The 15,796-nt window shown below is 42.6% G+C and overlaps 1 protein-coding gene across 5 annotated transcripts in view; it reads right to left on the bottom strand.

Annotated features, from left to right (window-relative positions):
- KLHL29 (kelch like family member 29) overlaps positions 1-15,796 on the bottom strand; it is a 403,126-nt gene that overhangs the window by 368,864 nt on the left and 18,466 nt on the right. Inside the window, exon 1 of one of the 5 annotated variants that reach the window (XM_074581952.1) lies at positions 9,045-9,116. The exons of the other annotated variants lie outside the window; for them this stretch is intronic. The gene's annotated coding sequence lies outside the window, so the exon portion shown is untranslated. Of the gene's footprint in view, positions 1-9,044; positions 9,117-15,796 lie in introns of those variants that run through there. 5 annotated transcript variants of the gene reach the window in all.

Here is a 15,796-nt window from a genome sequence, read left to right as displayed (position 1 = left end):
TTAAATGGACCAAAATTTCTTGTAGTTTTAAAGGTATAATAATCAACAATTCCCTTTCAAAACTGTATTACAAACAATACAGCTGCACTTACAGAATATGTTTGCTTAAAAACACCTCAAAAAATGCCACATTCTTACAAACCAAAGTTGCAACAGAAATATTTTTGGTCAAACTGGTATAAAGAGCTGTTTATCTGCTATTTCAAAGTAATTAGGTACGTCAGGAATCATGCTTAACACAATGCACAAATACACAGTTAGCAAGTTAACTGTCAAAAGGTATTTATTTGCCTCGGGGGAGGGAGAACATGCTAGTCTTTGCTGTTCTGAACAGAGGGACACATTTTAGTCGACGAGATGCATATACCAGCAGGAGCAGCCCTGCTCAGCTTTCCCAAAGGTGGCTTACAGAAACTCAGAGCATACAGGTTTTGATAGATCAATACCTAAGTCTGAAAGAATAGCTAGAGTAAAAAAGAGGAAAAAATAAATAAATAAAAATCAAAATATCCTTGCTTGTGGGAAGCCAATGCAGGGCGTCCTCTGACAAAGTCGCTCAGAAGATGCTTGCTTTGCTACCTGTGGGAACCAATTGCCTGCATGTGCCAAAAGACTGGGGTATGACTGATCCTTCAGAGAAAACAAAACTTCGTTTACTAAACACACCGAACAAGGAATTGGAAAGGCTACATAGATATGAATACCATGATATCACTGCTGCCAAAATCACCTTGCAGGGAGGGATGACGCTTAAGGCAGAACCTTTCCCCCTTTTGCAGTTCTCTCTGCTGCCGATTTTGGGCCCATCACTGACGCAAACCAGAAGGTGCCCAACGGCTCAGAAACGCTGTTCTGCTCTACTCATCGATCTAAAGGACATCATGCCACCATCCAGCCTTTGACACCCACACAACTCAAGCAGGAAGGACAGGAAATGTGCAGCTTAAATAATTTTTCTGCTCATTAATTCTCTGAGGAAGCACAGTTCAGCCAGAGACAAGTTTTAGAACAGACACTGCCAAGGTTTCAGCTATTTATTATCTCTAATTTAACTGAAAAGGCAGAAATTGAGTGACTTAAGATTCATTAACAGCTTCCTTATAAAATTTAATTTTGGCTACTTACTTCTGTACAGGGAACATAAAGTAACATAATTAAAGCAGATGATTGCACTGATTGTAAAAGGCTGCCTGCTCGGTTTTCACTGATCACTCCATCTCGAGCCACACTAACGAGTTGTAGGTTAAAACCCTCTGCAAGATCTTGAGTGACCACTCACCGACTCTTCTTTCCAAGTAATTAAATTAAAGCGCTCCTCTGGTGTATGATGTCTTGAGGGGAAAAAAGCGAAACAAAAACACCACAGACAGTAATGACATGAGGACAGGACTTGAGATCATTTACCTGATCAGCTAGTTACTGTCAGCTAACACAGCATACAGAAGACTACGGGGAAAATAAAACCCTATAGTACTGACGCTGCCAGCTCTTTTAAGACAACACAAAAAAAAAAAAAGAGAAAGGATTGTGACTTCTTTTAACACAACACTCACCCATTTGGCTTGCAAAGCAGTTACTGGTCACATTTGGCTGGTTTTGCTCCTTGTTGCAAACTACGAAATTACATTTAGAGACTTACTTAACAGGCTTGCTGTTTATGCATCCTCAGTAACTACAGACACATATTCACAGATGGAAGGTGAACAGGACAACAGGACTGCAAAAAGTGAGGGCAGCCTACGCCACGGAAAGAAAAACAGCCTACAGAAACGCAGGGTAGGGAGGAAGACGCTGAAGGAAAGAAGCAAGCATACAACGCCACACAAAACCAGGCAGCAAGAGAGATGTGAGGAAATGAACACCTCTGAAAATTCAAATCAGCTGCAATGAGATGATATTAAACAGCTGATCATGGTCTCTGGCCCCATGAACAGAGACCATTTAAATCCTGAGACCCAGACAGCTTTTCATCCATGCAAGTCTTATTGCTAAGACTTTGGTAGGGCTGTGTTCTCCAAACCGGAGGAGCTTCAGAGACCTGCTGGGGGAGGAGATGCCAGGGAAGCAGGGCAGGAGGCAGGAGCCAGCCTGGATGTGGCCTCTTGGAGAGACGAACAGACCTCATCGTGCGCAGCGCATACACAGCTCTTCCAACAAGGGATATACACCTTACAAGTACGCACTGTTAACTTGCGTTTTCAGAAAACCTCAGTTCTACTTAAGTCATTCGGCTTTTCCTTCCATTTGGGAGGTAATTTCCTGTAGATTGTTTTTGAAGACATGGAAAGAGGACAGACATCTGTGGTACTACAGCAAGGACAGTAAAGTGACATTGCTGAAATGCCTGAGGGAGCTCATAAATCAACAGGATACCAGGAGATGCCATAAGAGACAAGAGAAGCAAAATGTCTTAACACATTCTGGGACAAAGCTTCCTTATGCCTTCTGTAAGCTGCTCTTGGGATCATCTACAATAAAACACTAACGCAGGTTTCTGCGTGAAGTCTCTGAAATATATACAGGCTCCTTTCCACTTTACAGAACTCCAATTAGTGTCTAATCAATAAGTTTGTTTGCCTGCTTAAAAGTATGATCCAACTTCTGGTTTACGCAGGAAGCATTTTTGATCAGGCAGGCTGAAGCAGGTACTCTTTCTGGAAGGTAAAATTGTTCTTGGAAGCTTTCCATTAAGAGACAGCGGAAACTCCACCACTAACTCTTAATTAAGTGCTCTATTGCTTTGGGTTTGTTTTTAATTATTTTTCTTTGTAGATAAGTCATTAATAATTGAGTATCTGCTTGCCTGAGTCATGACACTGTGAACACAGTAAGAAGAAAACCAGTGGCAGTTGTCCATCCGAGCAGCAGTCAGTAGAGCTATTAAAGTGGTCTAAAAGGCATCTATTTCTCAAAAGTAGTTTTAATAAGTTTTCCCCCACCCCCCCAAAATAAGCAGCGTAGAAAGGCTTGTGCTTTGAAAACAAACTCACCTTGTCCAGCAAAGCACGCTGCCACAACGTATATTTATTTTTGCCTCCATACAACAGGCATCCACAATCTGCCGAGATACCAGACGTGCTCTGAAGACAGGTGTGCAACCACAGGGACACCCCCCACCAGCCATCTGAGAAAGGTCCCCAGGAACATGCACTACCGCTGCATGAAGTGCACCTCTCTCATACTGCACCACCTCCCTCGCTGTCTAGATTTAAAAAAAGAAATAAATAAATCTCTAATTAAGCATCAATACAAAAAAAAAACTTTTTTTTTTTCTTCTTTAATAACCTACTTCCAGGTTTTAGTCTATGCAGGACTGTACAGCCCGGGCTTGATCACAAGATCGCCGTGCAACAGAAAAACAGCGACACGCTCCCTTTGTAAGAAACAAAGTGAATTTTGGGTACCACTGCTTTTTAAAATAACTATTACTCTATATGTAAAACAGTCTCCCTCTCCAACCGACAAACAAAAAAAGAAATTCAGATCGCCTTTTCTGGTCAGCCCTACTAAGCTGTTGACTCTAATGAGGGTAAATAGCCTCCTGGAGACAGGCCTGCAGGTTTGGGTAAGGCAGAGGGAACAGAGTGGAAGATGCTGCTTCAGCCACTTTCTACTGGCTGTATGATGTGACACGTTGGTACTCAAAATGCTATCTGTTCAACACAGTATGCAGCTAATCTAATCTAAAGCCGCACCACAGCACTGCTGTGCTATGGAAATGTTTAACAATGCAAACATTATTAGCCACATAGGTGGAGCTTTACATGCAATTGTTTTGGGAGACAGATTTAACAGTGCCACAGTGATAAACACGGCCTCCTTCTTCAAATCTATCTTATCAAAACTCACTTCAGACTAGGCTTTAATCTTGCCAGCTGCAATTTTCTTCCTTCTTGCTAAGGTGTAGCCTCATCGTGCACTAATTATGGCAATTTGATGAAGAGAAGTAAAAAGTTATTAATAAAAGCCTTTGCTGTTTGTTATGTTTTTGGCCAGTCAAGTTGCACTAAAGGATGCTTAAACAATACTAAGAAGCTATTAAGTACACATATGCCACAAACAAAAAACATTTTTTGCCACGTGACAGGCATGAATTAAAGCACCTTAACAGTAACCCACGAATCAAATACCTCAACCAGGCCTAGGAATTAAGCAAACACGTTTAATAAAACACTCAAAGCTCCGATTCGGGAATATCCCAGGAACATGGGAGAAGTGAAAGATCTCCTTCCAAAAAGTTTGATGATCGTAAGGCAAAAAGCAAGGATTTCCAAAGTCAGAAGTGTGAAGAATCACAGTGTCCCTCTGCAACCGCGCTCGTCTGCCACCACTTCGGGACGTGCCCACCGCCTGTCAGGTCTCCAAGTTTTCTCAAATTACTTATGTAAATAGTGCCGGAAGGGCTGGGTGGCATTTAGCTTAGTCCACTTCAGACCAGCTAAGGCAATAATGTTAGTCAACCCAATAGTGTGTAATGCCAGCATTAAGCCTTTTGGCATACCCGCTGTGAACGAGGTATTTCCAGAAGTATGAGCAGCTTCATACAAGGTGAATGCATGTGTATTTAAGGGTTGTTCTTAAGGTCCAGCCAACCTCTGTCCCGAGGGTTTACTAAATATGCCAGCACCCAGATCTCAATCGTCATGAAACAGGTTGTGGTCACCCTCCTGAAACGCAAATCTCTCTGCAGTTGTGAGTAGCGTTGTGCTGCAAACCGACATAAAAATATTAAATAAAAAAGATTAAAAGTTCTCAAAGAGGATTTAAATACAGGCAGCAAGTCAGCACTTCACTTCCTACAATCCCTTCCGAGAGAGATTAGGGCACAAGGGCTCAACACCTTGAAAGTAAAATAGCTACAAAGAATGCTGATTTTCTTTCCTAGAACAGTGGCCGCAGAAGATAAGAGGCACAAGTACTTATGTTTTAAAACTGAATACGGGAAGTATTTAGGAGATACTGTCAGTGCAAGTATTAAAGTGATACCATCAACTTCACACCTAGCTTCTTAGAATAAATCTGAAAAACTCTGAATTAGAGTTTGGATTTTTTTTAGTATTAATTTTGTGGGCCTTCAGTAAATATATATACACCCATATGCATCCATAAATACACGTATGTGTATATCTAAGCAGGTAAATATGTATGTATGTGTACAGACACACATGCAAGTTGGTATCGATGATGCCTGCAATATAAACCCAAGTCCTGAAGCAGACTGGCATTGAGACTCAAACCCCAGCAATCCAAACAAGTAAGTCTCTCTCCTGAATTTCCGCAAAAATAGATATCAAGAATATCAATTCCCACTGCTTTATTTTTGTTGCTTATAAAAAAACTGGGCATAAATAAGAAGTAGCCTATCCTCTTACAGGTTAAGTGGGACATTTGTCTAACATAGGAGGCAACAGTAGTCGCTGAATGTCCAGTGAAAATACTTTAAGATATTTGCAGAGTTCTGCCAGCCCAGCATTGACACCGAAGCGGTGTGCGAGAGCTGTGTGCGCTTTTATTACTCAAAATGCTCCCTTGAGACCTTTGTCATTTGAACAGCCCCATTCACTATCCTTTTTACGCCAAGAGACCCACAGTAGGGCAGCTTCAGGGAAAAGGTGACCTAAAACATCCCTCCCATTTCTTCCACCTGCATGATGGCCCAGCACCAGCTCCACTGCCCCCATCCTGCAAACAGCAGCGGCAAGAGTCCGACCCCTTCCCTTGCTTACGCCACAAATAAAATAAGTAAAGCAGGAATTACGCTTTCCCTCTGCCACCAGACTAAGCCTGAGGCAAAGAAGTTCTAAGATACCTTAATCCTTCTGGCTGCCTTCCGTCACGCTGTGCCTCTTCGATGCTCACAGCACTCCCATATTACTCTGTAATAATGCCAGCTGGCCTCTCTTAGCCAGCCTTTTTTTAAAAAAAATAAAAAACACCTCCCAAATTAAAAAAAAAAGGCAGAAAAACAACCCCCTGAATATAATATTTCATTCATGGGTTGGTTCTTACCAAGTTGTGACTTGTATGATTAATCATAATTCAAGAAAGCATAGCATACGAACAGTTATTTAAACATTTAAAAAACAAAGTGGGTTGCTGGCTCTTTACAATGCTGACATATTTAGCACCCAAAACAAATCCTTTTACTGCTGTCATTAAAACAAAGGCACACATTTTTCTGCGAGCCAGATCTCATATTGCAGCACTCCTCATCCTTCTGCAGGAAAAAAAAAAAAAAAAGCAGCTATTTTCAGTACTAGAAAGTGATGGGACAGACAATTACAAAAGTGGTTTTCCTGGGTGGAAAAAATACTTTTATTGCATACGTAGTTGATGACAAAGCCATTCAATAAGAATTTTTAAAATCAAATAATGGGGGAAAAATAAAGTGGGAAATTGATACATATTTCCTTTCTACCCACCATGCAACGTGAGGAAGGGGCAGACTTATTTTTAGCTGATTTTCTTCTCGCGCCAATGGCTCTTTGAATATATTTCATAGTAGTTAAACTGCCATTACTCCAGCTTCTTTGCTCACACTGGCAACTATTTATTTAGGCATTCTGTCACCGTGGGAAGGTTAGATCTCTATTCTTCTTTGCATTGCAGAGTCTTCTGGAGCAAGTATGTTTATTTTATATCCAATAGGGCACAATCATGTAGAAATAAAAAGTTATGGGAGGGGGTAGAGGGTAAAAAGGGAAGAACACGCCACGTGCTCCTGCAGATAAACTCAAAGCACACAGCAAGATTTAAATGGTTGTGGAAAAGTCCCAACTTGATATTCCTGATACAGAGACTGACAGTATAATTTTAGAAGGCCAGCAGCACCCTGCTCAATTCTACAGCATCCAATAATTTCTTCAAAATCAGTTTGGTCTCAGTTTTGTTTTTTTATTTACAAAGAATAAAGTCAGCTTAAAAAAAATCCCAGAGACCAGATCAAGATAAGAACTGATGTGCCCCTAGTGAATGGGGTTTAGGAATCTGAACTCCAGTGGCATTTATTAGAATAATCCCAATATAATATTCTTGCAATTATGTCGATTTAAATTTATATATAAGTTTATATTTACATTTTCAGTGAGAGACACAGAAATAAAAGCCCAGCTGAGTCCAAATGTTGCCCAAAGGCTGATGCTACATTGTGTACCCTAGAAGAGTCTCACCGCTACCTTTTCACTTATTGACTGGACCAAGACAGGTAGCTTCAGTGTTTTCATAGCACAATGCGAGAACTTCATATTTAACTGTTCCTCTGTCCAATTTATCTCAAGGAGTGAAGCTCGGGGGCCCTTATGAACTGTATTCAGTACAAAGGTGTATAACTCATGCCCCATCCCTGGAGGTGTTCAAGGCCAGGCTGGATGGGGCTTTGTGCAGCCTGGTCTAGTGGGAGGTGTCCCTGCCCAGGGCAGGGGGGTTGGAACTAGGTGATCTTTAAGGTCCCTTCCAACCCAAACCATTCCATGATTCTATAATTTGAATCTTAGTATTTTAACAGCTGGCAGTGCACCTGACAGCTCAGCGTTCAAACATTCAGCATTGCGTAACCGAAAGATACTTCACAAGCCTAGCTTAGCCGACCTGGCAATTAGACACACAGTTAAGTGCTGACCATCAATCACAGCAAAATAAAAATACTCACATGGAAATAATGCAAGAAACCTTCTCTTATGCAGGAATATTAACCTTAACACAGCACTTGGCTTTGCTGACAAGCGTTGCTAAATGAACCATATTTTAAGCACGTCTGCAGAAATTCTCAGCCAGAGACAAAAGGGCCAAGCAAGTTCCAGTCTGGAGTTTACTAAGATGATTCCCCGGGACAAAGGAAAAAAATCTATCCCTGTAGCCTTCAGTGATCACAGAGTGGCTTGAGATATGACATCATCTCGAGCTCCGTTAGACACAGATGACTATTCCAGAGAGTTATGACACCCCATTGCTCTTCATGCTCTAGCTCCCCCAAGTTACTAAACAATCTGCTTTACCACAAGTTCTAAAATTAACTTGTGTCTCTTCTAAAACCACTGGAAGTACTTCAGCATTTTAGAGTGAGGTTGTAATACCCTGAAAATAAGGAGTTCAGCATGAAAGATAGCTATTCGTAACCCTCCAAACTTGCCAGCAGTACACAGTTAATGGAGCACCGGAGACCAAGCATAACCAGCTCCTTCAATCTGATTCTGCTTATCATATTACTCTGGATAAAGAAACGTCTTTAAAAAAAAAAAAAACAAAGCAAAGATATCACTAAGTGAATACGCCAGTCATATTTCCAACAGAAGTAAAAGAGTTTGGGGACGAGATTTAGAAGAAATTTATCAGAAGCACATTTCAGACTAGATTAAATTAAAGTATGCAGGAAAGAACCAACTCTGTATCAAGCTTACCAGGCCAATATAAAGGAACAGAACTCTGACCACAAACTTTGCAAGCATCTATGCCAAGCATAGGAGACACCGATTACCAGGTGCTTCACAAAGAGAAGAACAAGCTCTTTACCTGCTACCTAGGATGAAAGAATAACATTCAGGTACAAGAAAAAATGGCTTCTTCCTTGGCATCCTGGGTGCTAGAAACACTAAGGAGCTTCTCCTCCATCACATCACCAGGGCTTCTTTCCCAACATGGTCTTTTCTCAGCTAAAAAGCTCTGAGGCTCTTTGGCTCGGTATCACTGTAACTGACCTTCTTGTTTGAGTCCTGCTTGGTGAAGCAAGAAAAGATAAGAGTGACATGATTCGTGTTTTACTGTTATCCAAAAGAACTTGCTGAGAGAGCTAGGAAGACACAGATGTGGAACTGCAAAGTGCTAACATCTGATTAAAACACAGTTCAACGAATTACGCAGTTTCTTTCCTGTACCTCTTACTCGTATAAAATTCACCAGACAAGAGAGAAAGCTCCTTGATACACAGGGAGAACAACCCCACCCCACACAAACAATTAATGCATTTGCTAAAACATTTCCTTTGCCACCTTCACACACGCACAGAAGCCTCCTCTACTGCAGGGATTCTGCATGCGACTGACACAAACCAGAGCTTCGTTCCCGATATCAGTAGCATCAAAATGCTTCAGACACAGCCATTAGCTCTCCCAACAGCAACATGAGAATTTCTTCTACAGTCAGTTTTCACTAACGCTATACACAGCCTCAGAGACAGTGAAGGAGCTGGCAAGTCTCACCCCAGTTTCATTCCGTATCTTCTGGGAGAGCTATGAGTAACAGCGTAGGCAGCTGCAGCTCCAAGGGGTGGAACACGAGAACGGCCAAGTTGCACCGCTCCCCTCCCAGCACGACAGGGAGGCGAAGGGCAGACGGTGGCCTGGGTTTGGCAGCACAAGAGGGTCTGCAATACCTCTGACGTTTTCCCCAAAGAAATCCAAACCAATCTAACCTGAATCACAGAGCAACTGCCCTGTGACTGACAACACAACAGCAGGTTTGCTGCCGTCCTGGCGGGTTGTAGGCAGCTGGTTCTCCCCTGTCATGAAGGAAAGCCTAAATCACACCTTTAAATTCAGATCAAGTCAATGAGTGCTTAACAGTGTATTGGTCCCAGTCCCAACGATTTTTGTGTCCTTTTCTTTCCCTATTCTCCAATTTGCCAATAAGTATCACAATAGAATCTAATTAATGCTCACTAATGAGTGGGAGACCAATTGCTAGTCCAAAAGAATTTGGTTATGTACAAAAAAGCAAACAAGTTAATGTAGCATAAACTGTGTTTTGTTCATTTATTTTGACAACTGTAGTTTGCTTTTAATTATGACACTTCCTAGCAGACTACTTTGCCTGTCTATTTTGCAGAAGTACTGAACTCTTCCTCATGCTACTATGTTTTTCTCCAATGCTATTATTCCCCCCCCCCCGCCCAAAAAAAAAATACCCCAAACCAACTGTTAAAAGCAAACCTTGTCCACCCTCTGTCACTAGAAATGATGAAAAAAAGTAGTAAAAGCCCTCAAGAAAAGTCCTTCATGGATGATCCATGTTTCCTGCTCTTGAACCTCCTTGTGGGGAAGGATCCAGCAGCAGTACTTCATGGCGCTGGAGAAGTCATTCCCGTTCCAGTGGGACTAACAGCTCCTTGCAGAACAGATTTTGTATCTACCCATGTGGCTGATTTTCCTTTCAAGCTAAAGATGTCTGCTGGATTCAAAAGGATATCCCTTTATACACCACATCTGTAAACTAATGCATTTCAACATTTTTCTCTGACTTAAGTTAGGGATTTGACCAGTTTTAAGTCTTTAAATAGTTTAAGCAAGCTCTCCATCAGTGTGAGTTTCCCTGTTACTGCTCCGGACTCCACCACTGTTTAGAATATTGCTTAACTGCTGAATTTGCCAGAAGTGGCATAAGCCAGGAACACACATGGCAATTTGTGAAAACACCCAGCACTTTCTTTTGTAAGTGTGTTAACAGACTTTTTTTGACTGTCAAACATGTTTTTAAAGGATGCTTTCTTATGGTGCTGAACTACTGATTTGTTTTGTTGTTTTTTTCTAAAAGCAAACAGCTGACAGAGTAAACCCTGACCCTTCCGATGCTCAAAGCACAAACCTTTGCCTCTTAGGTGAGAGGTAGGTGAAAGCTTGCATAGACCAATTATTAATGATAGATGTTGTGTGCACTTTGCCAGGATTATTTGCCAGGCAGCAGGTAACTACAGGGGAACCCCCCTCAGCTCCTGGGTTTGGTTCCTATGCTACGAAAAGATTGTAGTCTGGACTCTGGAGCTACCAAACAAGCACATGATTTGGCACACGCAGATTTGCAGGTTGGTTGAGATGTCAGTGCCAGATGAAAGAAGTAGAACTTCAAGAAAAGTTGCCCTGGGACAGCCTCTCAGTCTAGTTCTCAAGTGACAAATACCAAAGCCAGCAGAGACTCCTCTTTCCTAAAGCAACGGCTACTATGAGCCAAAAAGGGAAGTGGGAACTCATGACCTCTCGATCCTCAGGTCAGAGCACATCCCACCAGAGAAAAAAAAAAAAAAAAAAAAAAAAAAAGGGAGGTGACCCATCCAGACCCATCCAGTTTGTTAGGAAGTAGAAGTATTCAACCCTTTGGGGGAACATGTTAACTGTTTTCTACCACAACCACCATTCAAAGCTTAAAGACTTGTCCTACCACCTGCATAAGTATGTTCATGACCGATACAGAGAAATCCCATCAAGACAAGAACTAAGAGATAAGGCAAATAAAGTGGTTAATAACTAAAAAGAGGGAGGTTAACTGGCAACGCATTCTCAGGCTGGAAGCACGGTCAACCTCTATGAGAACACAACTGGAAGACAGTCGGGACAGTAATTTCCTTCTCAGATGGTTTTCAAATATGGAAATAACATACTGGAACAATTTGAATAACTCAAGGGCTCAAGCACCTAACAGCTCTCAGCAATGAGATTAGTACAAAGAACTTCTTGAGTCACTACTTCTGGCTTTCTTGAAGGTTTACAGGATTGCATAAGCAACACCGCAGCCTATCTTTAACTGCTATTCACTTATTCCAAGCAAAAAGGAAGTATTTTGCTCTCTGTAATTGCTCTCTCCTTTTCCCCATAAGCCAAGTTCTTCCTTCTGCCGCATGGAGGGAATATCTCCACTTCACCCATCCATGGCTGCGTCCCCCTATCAGCAGCTGGCAGCCGTGGGTGCTAGGAAAAGACTGGTGCACCGCTAACACAGCAGTACAGTAGCTACCTAGCAGCTGTCACAGCAGATTATCCTTTTAATTCTCCTTTAAGCTCAAACAAGAAAAGCTCTATCATCTCCTGCCTGCACATCCTGCTTTCCTTCCCTTCTAGATGTTTCCCTTCTGGACAGTGCTTCAGATTTCCAACACTCTACTTGCTCTGATACCTGCTGCTTATACCACTCATGTCTGCAGCAGCATTATCCACTGCTGCTCTGATCCTGGCCTGGCTCTATGCTCTGCGGATATCTTCCTGCTGAAGAGTTTTGGTCCCACCCCACAGCCCTAGCTTTTTCTGGGCTACTGAGAAAGACATATTCGACAGCTACTGTCGCTCTCAGGGCATCAGATGCCCAGAATGACATAAAAGGCTCTTCCTACCTCATGATTCACTGTTTTGGTTTTTTTTGTTGTTTTTTTTTTGTTTGTTTTTTGTGGGTTTTTTTTTGTTTTTTGTTTTTTTGGGTTTTTTTGGGGGGGTTGCTTTTTTGTTTTGTTTTGTTTTTTTTTTTACAAGCAAAAAACCCACCTGCAAGCAATATAGAGTAATCCCCACAGCATTCAGCAGTAGTATGAGGACTATCCATCTAGATAGCCTTCTGACAGACCACGGCCCTACACACAAGTCTATCAGCTCCATTTGTCACTGCGCCAATGCAGTGACACAATGCAATGCTCACTGCACAGCACCGGTGCAGGAGGTATCACTTTGCACTATACTGCAAATCAGTTACCCACATTCTTCCAGGTAGCCAGAATGTTGCTGCCTCCTGCTACCCAACCTTGGGAGAGGAAGGAAGCAAGCAGTTAGGAGTAGCTGCCCCAGTTCAACTACTCATACTCAGCAAAAATCAGCACAGCTAACCCAACCGTTTAGGACCCTCCAGCTCTAATCTATGCTAGCAGCCCATAATGACCAAACCAAAGACACATGCATTTCATAGAATAGAATCCTTTAGGTGGTAAAAGACCTTTAAGATAATCAAGTCCAACCATTAAACTAGCACTGCCAAGTCTACCACTAAACCAAGTCCCTCAGCACCACACCTAAACATCTTCTAAATACCTCCAGGATGGTGACTCCACCACTTCCCTGAGCAGCCTGTTCCAATGCTTGATAACCCTTTCGGTGAAGAAAATTTTCCTAATATTCAGATTTCCCCTGGCACTACTTGAGACCATTTCCTCTTGTCCTATCACTTGTTCCTTGGGAGAAGAGACCGACCCCCACCTCGCTACACCCTCCTTTCAGGCAGTTGTAGAGAGCGACAAGGTCTCCCCTCAGCCTCCTCTTCTCCAGGCTGAACAACCCCAGTTCCCTCAGATGCTCCTCACAAGACTTGTGCTCCAGACCCCTCACCAGCTCCGTTGCCCTTCTCTGGACACGCTCCAGCACCTCAATGTCTTTTTTTGTAGTGAGGGGTCCCAAAACTGAACACAGCATTTAACTCAGAACGATGGCTCTTCATTCTTGCCTAAGCCACTCACGGCATCTACAGAACCTCAACCTCCAGCCTCCAAGGAGGCTGTTGCAAGGCACAGTCAATTTTGGGGGTTTTGTCCCAGGTTTGCTCACATGAACTCTACTGTGTCAATTCCCAGGCATCTCTGAGGCAACCCCCATCACAGCCTCCTTCGCCAGGCTCAGAAAACCTTGCCTTAGTCTGCTAGAGCTCTGGTCCATTCTTTTTTGCTACTTCTCTGCCTGCCATGTTCACCAGCTCCCTGGCAAGGCCTCTGGGGCTGTCAGCCATCACAGAGGCACACCGCAGAAGACTGAGGGTCTTGCCAAGGAGCCTACCATGTTCCATGGCCTAGTGTACATCTGAAATGAAGAACAGATATTCCCCAAAATAAAAGTAGCAAAATTCAAGTGCTGAAAGCCACAGGCACTGCTGTGGCAGCACATGACAAAGAAGATTTCTCAATCTTTTCGGAGGTGAAGGGCTGCTTTGCCTTTGGAGGGTAAAAAAAAAAAAATCATAAAACATCACTGTCTTATCCCCATCTATTCTATGGGGACTAGGATGGACAGCCACGCTAGAAGTAAATTTTGCCTTTGTAAGACTGAGGTCTTAGCAGTTCGGCAGACGTGGTTTTATTATCACCACTACAGCCTGCCCGAAGCACAGGCAAAGCTTCACCTGCCCACTACTGCCGTGAGCCACCAACCCACCCCTGAGGGCAGATCACCTTCGAGACTACCCAGGCACAAATAAATAGTGCTGGCCTACAGGACAACAGATTACTTGAGCCTAGAGAAATGTGCTATTTGCAATTTTTGCCACCAGAACTGGGAATACATTTGATCTGAGAGCCTCAGGCAAATCCCTTCTCCTCTCTGCATCTCAGCTTCCCCATCCGTACAGCTTTGCAAAGTCTGACATACACGAGTGAAAGGCACCGCAGAAATGCAGAAAATCACTGAGCAGAATGGCAAGACGGGGGCCAAAGAGACACAGTCGCCTCAGATTTGCCGAAGATGGTTATTTATTCATTCTCACATAGTTTCAGGAGCACCAAGAAGCCTTAACTGTGATAAAGGTCCAACTGTTGCCAACTGAGTATTTTCTTTAATCACATTTGATGTTGTTCTTAAAGCAGTCTGCCAGCTTCTGGAGTCATTTGATTATATACAAGTATTACTTCAAAGCAAACAAGCAAGGATACGTTTTTATTTGTTTGTTTCAGTGTTTATAAGTGATATTTTCTTAGAATTTGCAGCATGAAGGAAATTCACGGTACTTATGTTTGGATCTAATTTTCATGAAAACTGAATAAAAACAGAAAAATACCAGCCACCCAAAATCCTTCCTACCCCCTGGTAATTAAGTTCCCATTAAGTGAAAAAAAGAAACCTTGCTAGTTAGCCAACTTTGTTTAGGATTTATTTCATAAATCAGCCACGTTCAGCTTAAATCAGCACATATGAACAGTAAAGTAGAAGCCTTGTGGCAACTCTTCAGACACCTGAGAAATGACAGCCAAAGCCACATTTGTTGGGGGGAGGAAGGTTGGGTTTGAGGGGTTTTTTTTTGATCAAGTTTTTGAAAGAAATTCAACTTGACTCGTTATAAAGACAGCATGGGAGAATGGGTGGGATGGGGATGAGACACACAAGCAAGAGAAGGGCATTGCTCAGTTGGGGGAAATCCACCACGCACCAGTGTGCTGCAGCGTAGACCTGGAGGATTCAAACACAAGACTGTCAGCGCTGAAGATGCTACTGCTCCAGCTTGAGCCAAGGGATACCTCAGGGGCTGTACACCTTGTCAAACGGAAGGGGAACGAAGTACACTAAGTCGTACTGCTCATTCTTCCCCTCCTCTTCATGTTCTATTCATGAGAATAAAAATAAGGAAGAGACAAAAGTTAGTGCCTCATACTGAGAAGAGTAAGGAACAGCTAAACTTTAGCAAATCACTGTCTCCTCCTAATGTAAGGCTTGGTAAAGAAAGGAAACCCATATAACTGCAGGACCCTTGACGGAATACACATCCTTGATAAACACATAAGAAATGAGCATCCACCCACAGATTTCTTGACATTAGCCTAGCTCCAAAGATAGAACAAGATCCAATTCAGATTCTCAAAAATGCCTTAATCTGCAGGACAGCTCAGAAGAGCTATTGATCTAAGCAGAAGGGAAACTCCCATCCTTTAAAAACACACAACAATAACCTGCATAGAAGTAAGTAGAATATTTTCGTCTCAGGGGGAACAAGCTAGACTCCTTTTAAGTATTTCAGCAAAATTCATATGGGCGCCATTCTGGAGAGGTCATGCAAAAACCTGGAACAACTGCTCAATGAGACAGGGAAAACAATACCAAAAGCCTTCGGTGTGTTAGCTTGAGCAATAATGCAGTTTTGAAGTGCCACTATCAAATCAACAGTATTGCTTCCTTGCTGCCTGTGCCAGACACCCAAATCCAAGGGAAATACTGCAGACTCAGAGAGGGCTCAGAGGACCATAACAACAATATTTTGGATGTGGAGACACTTATTTGAAGGCAGACTGAAGACCGAATAGCAGACTTTAGAGACGAAATAAAAATGTAAAGTCGTGACTAGCAGAAAGAAGTCA

Source organism: Larus michahellis, chromosome 3 (genome assembly GCF_964199755.1).
Source record: "Larus michahellis chromosome 3, bLarMic1.1, whole genome shotgun sequence".
Taxonomy (NCBI): Eukaryota; Metazoa; Chordata; class Aves; order Charadriiformes; family Laridae; genus Larus; species Larus michahellis.
The sequence above is the reverse complement of the archived record's forward strand: the minus strand, read 5'-3'. Positions and strand labels throughout refer to the sequence as shown.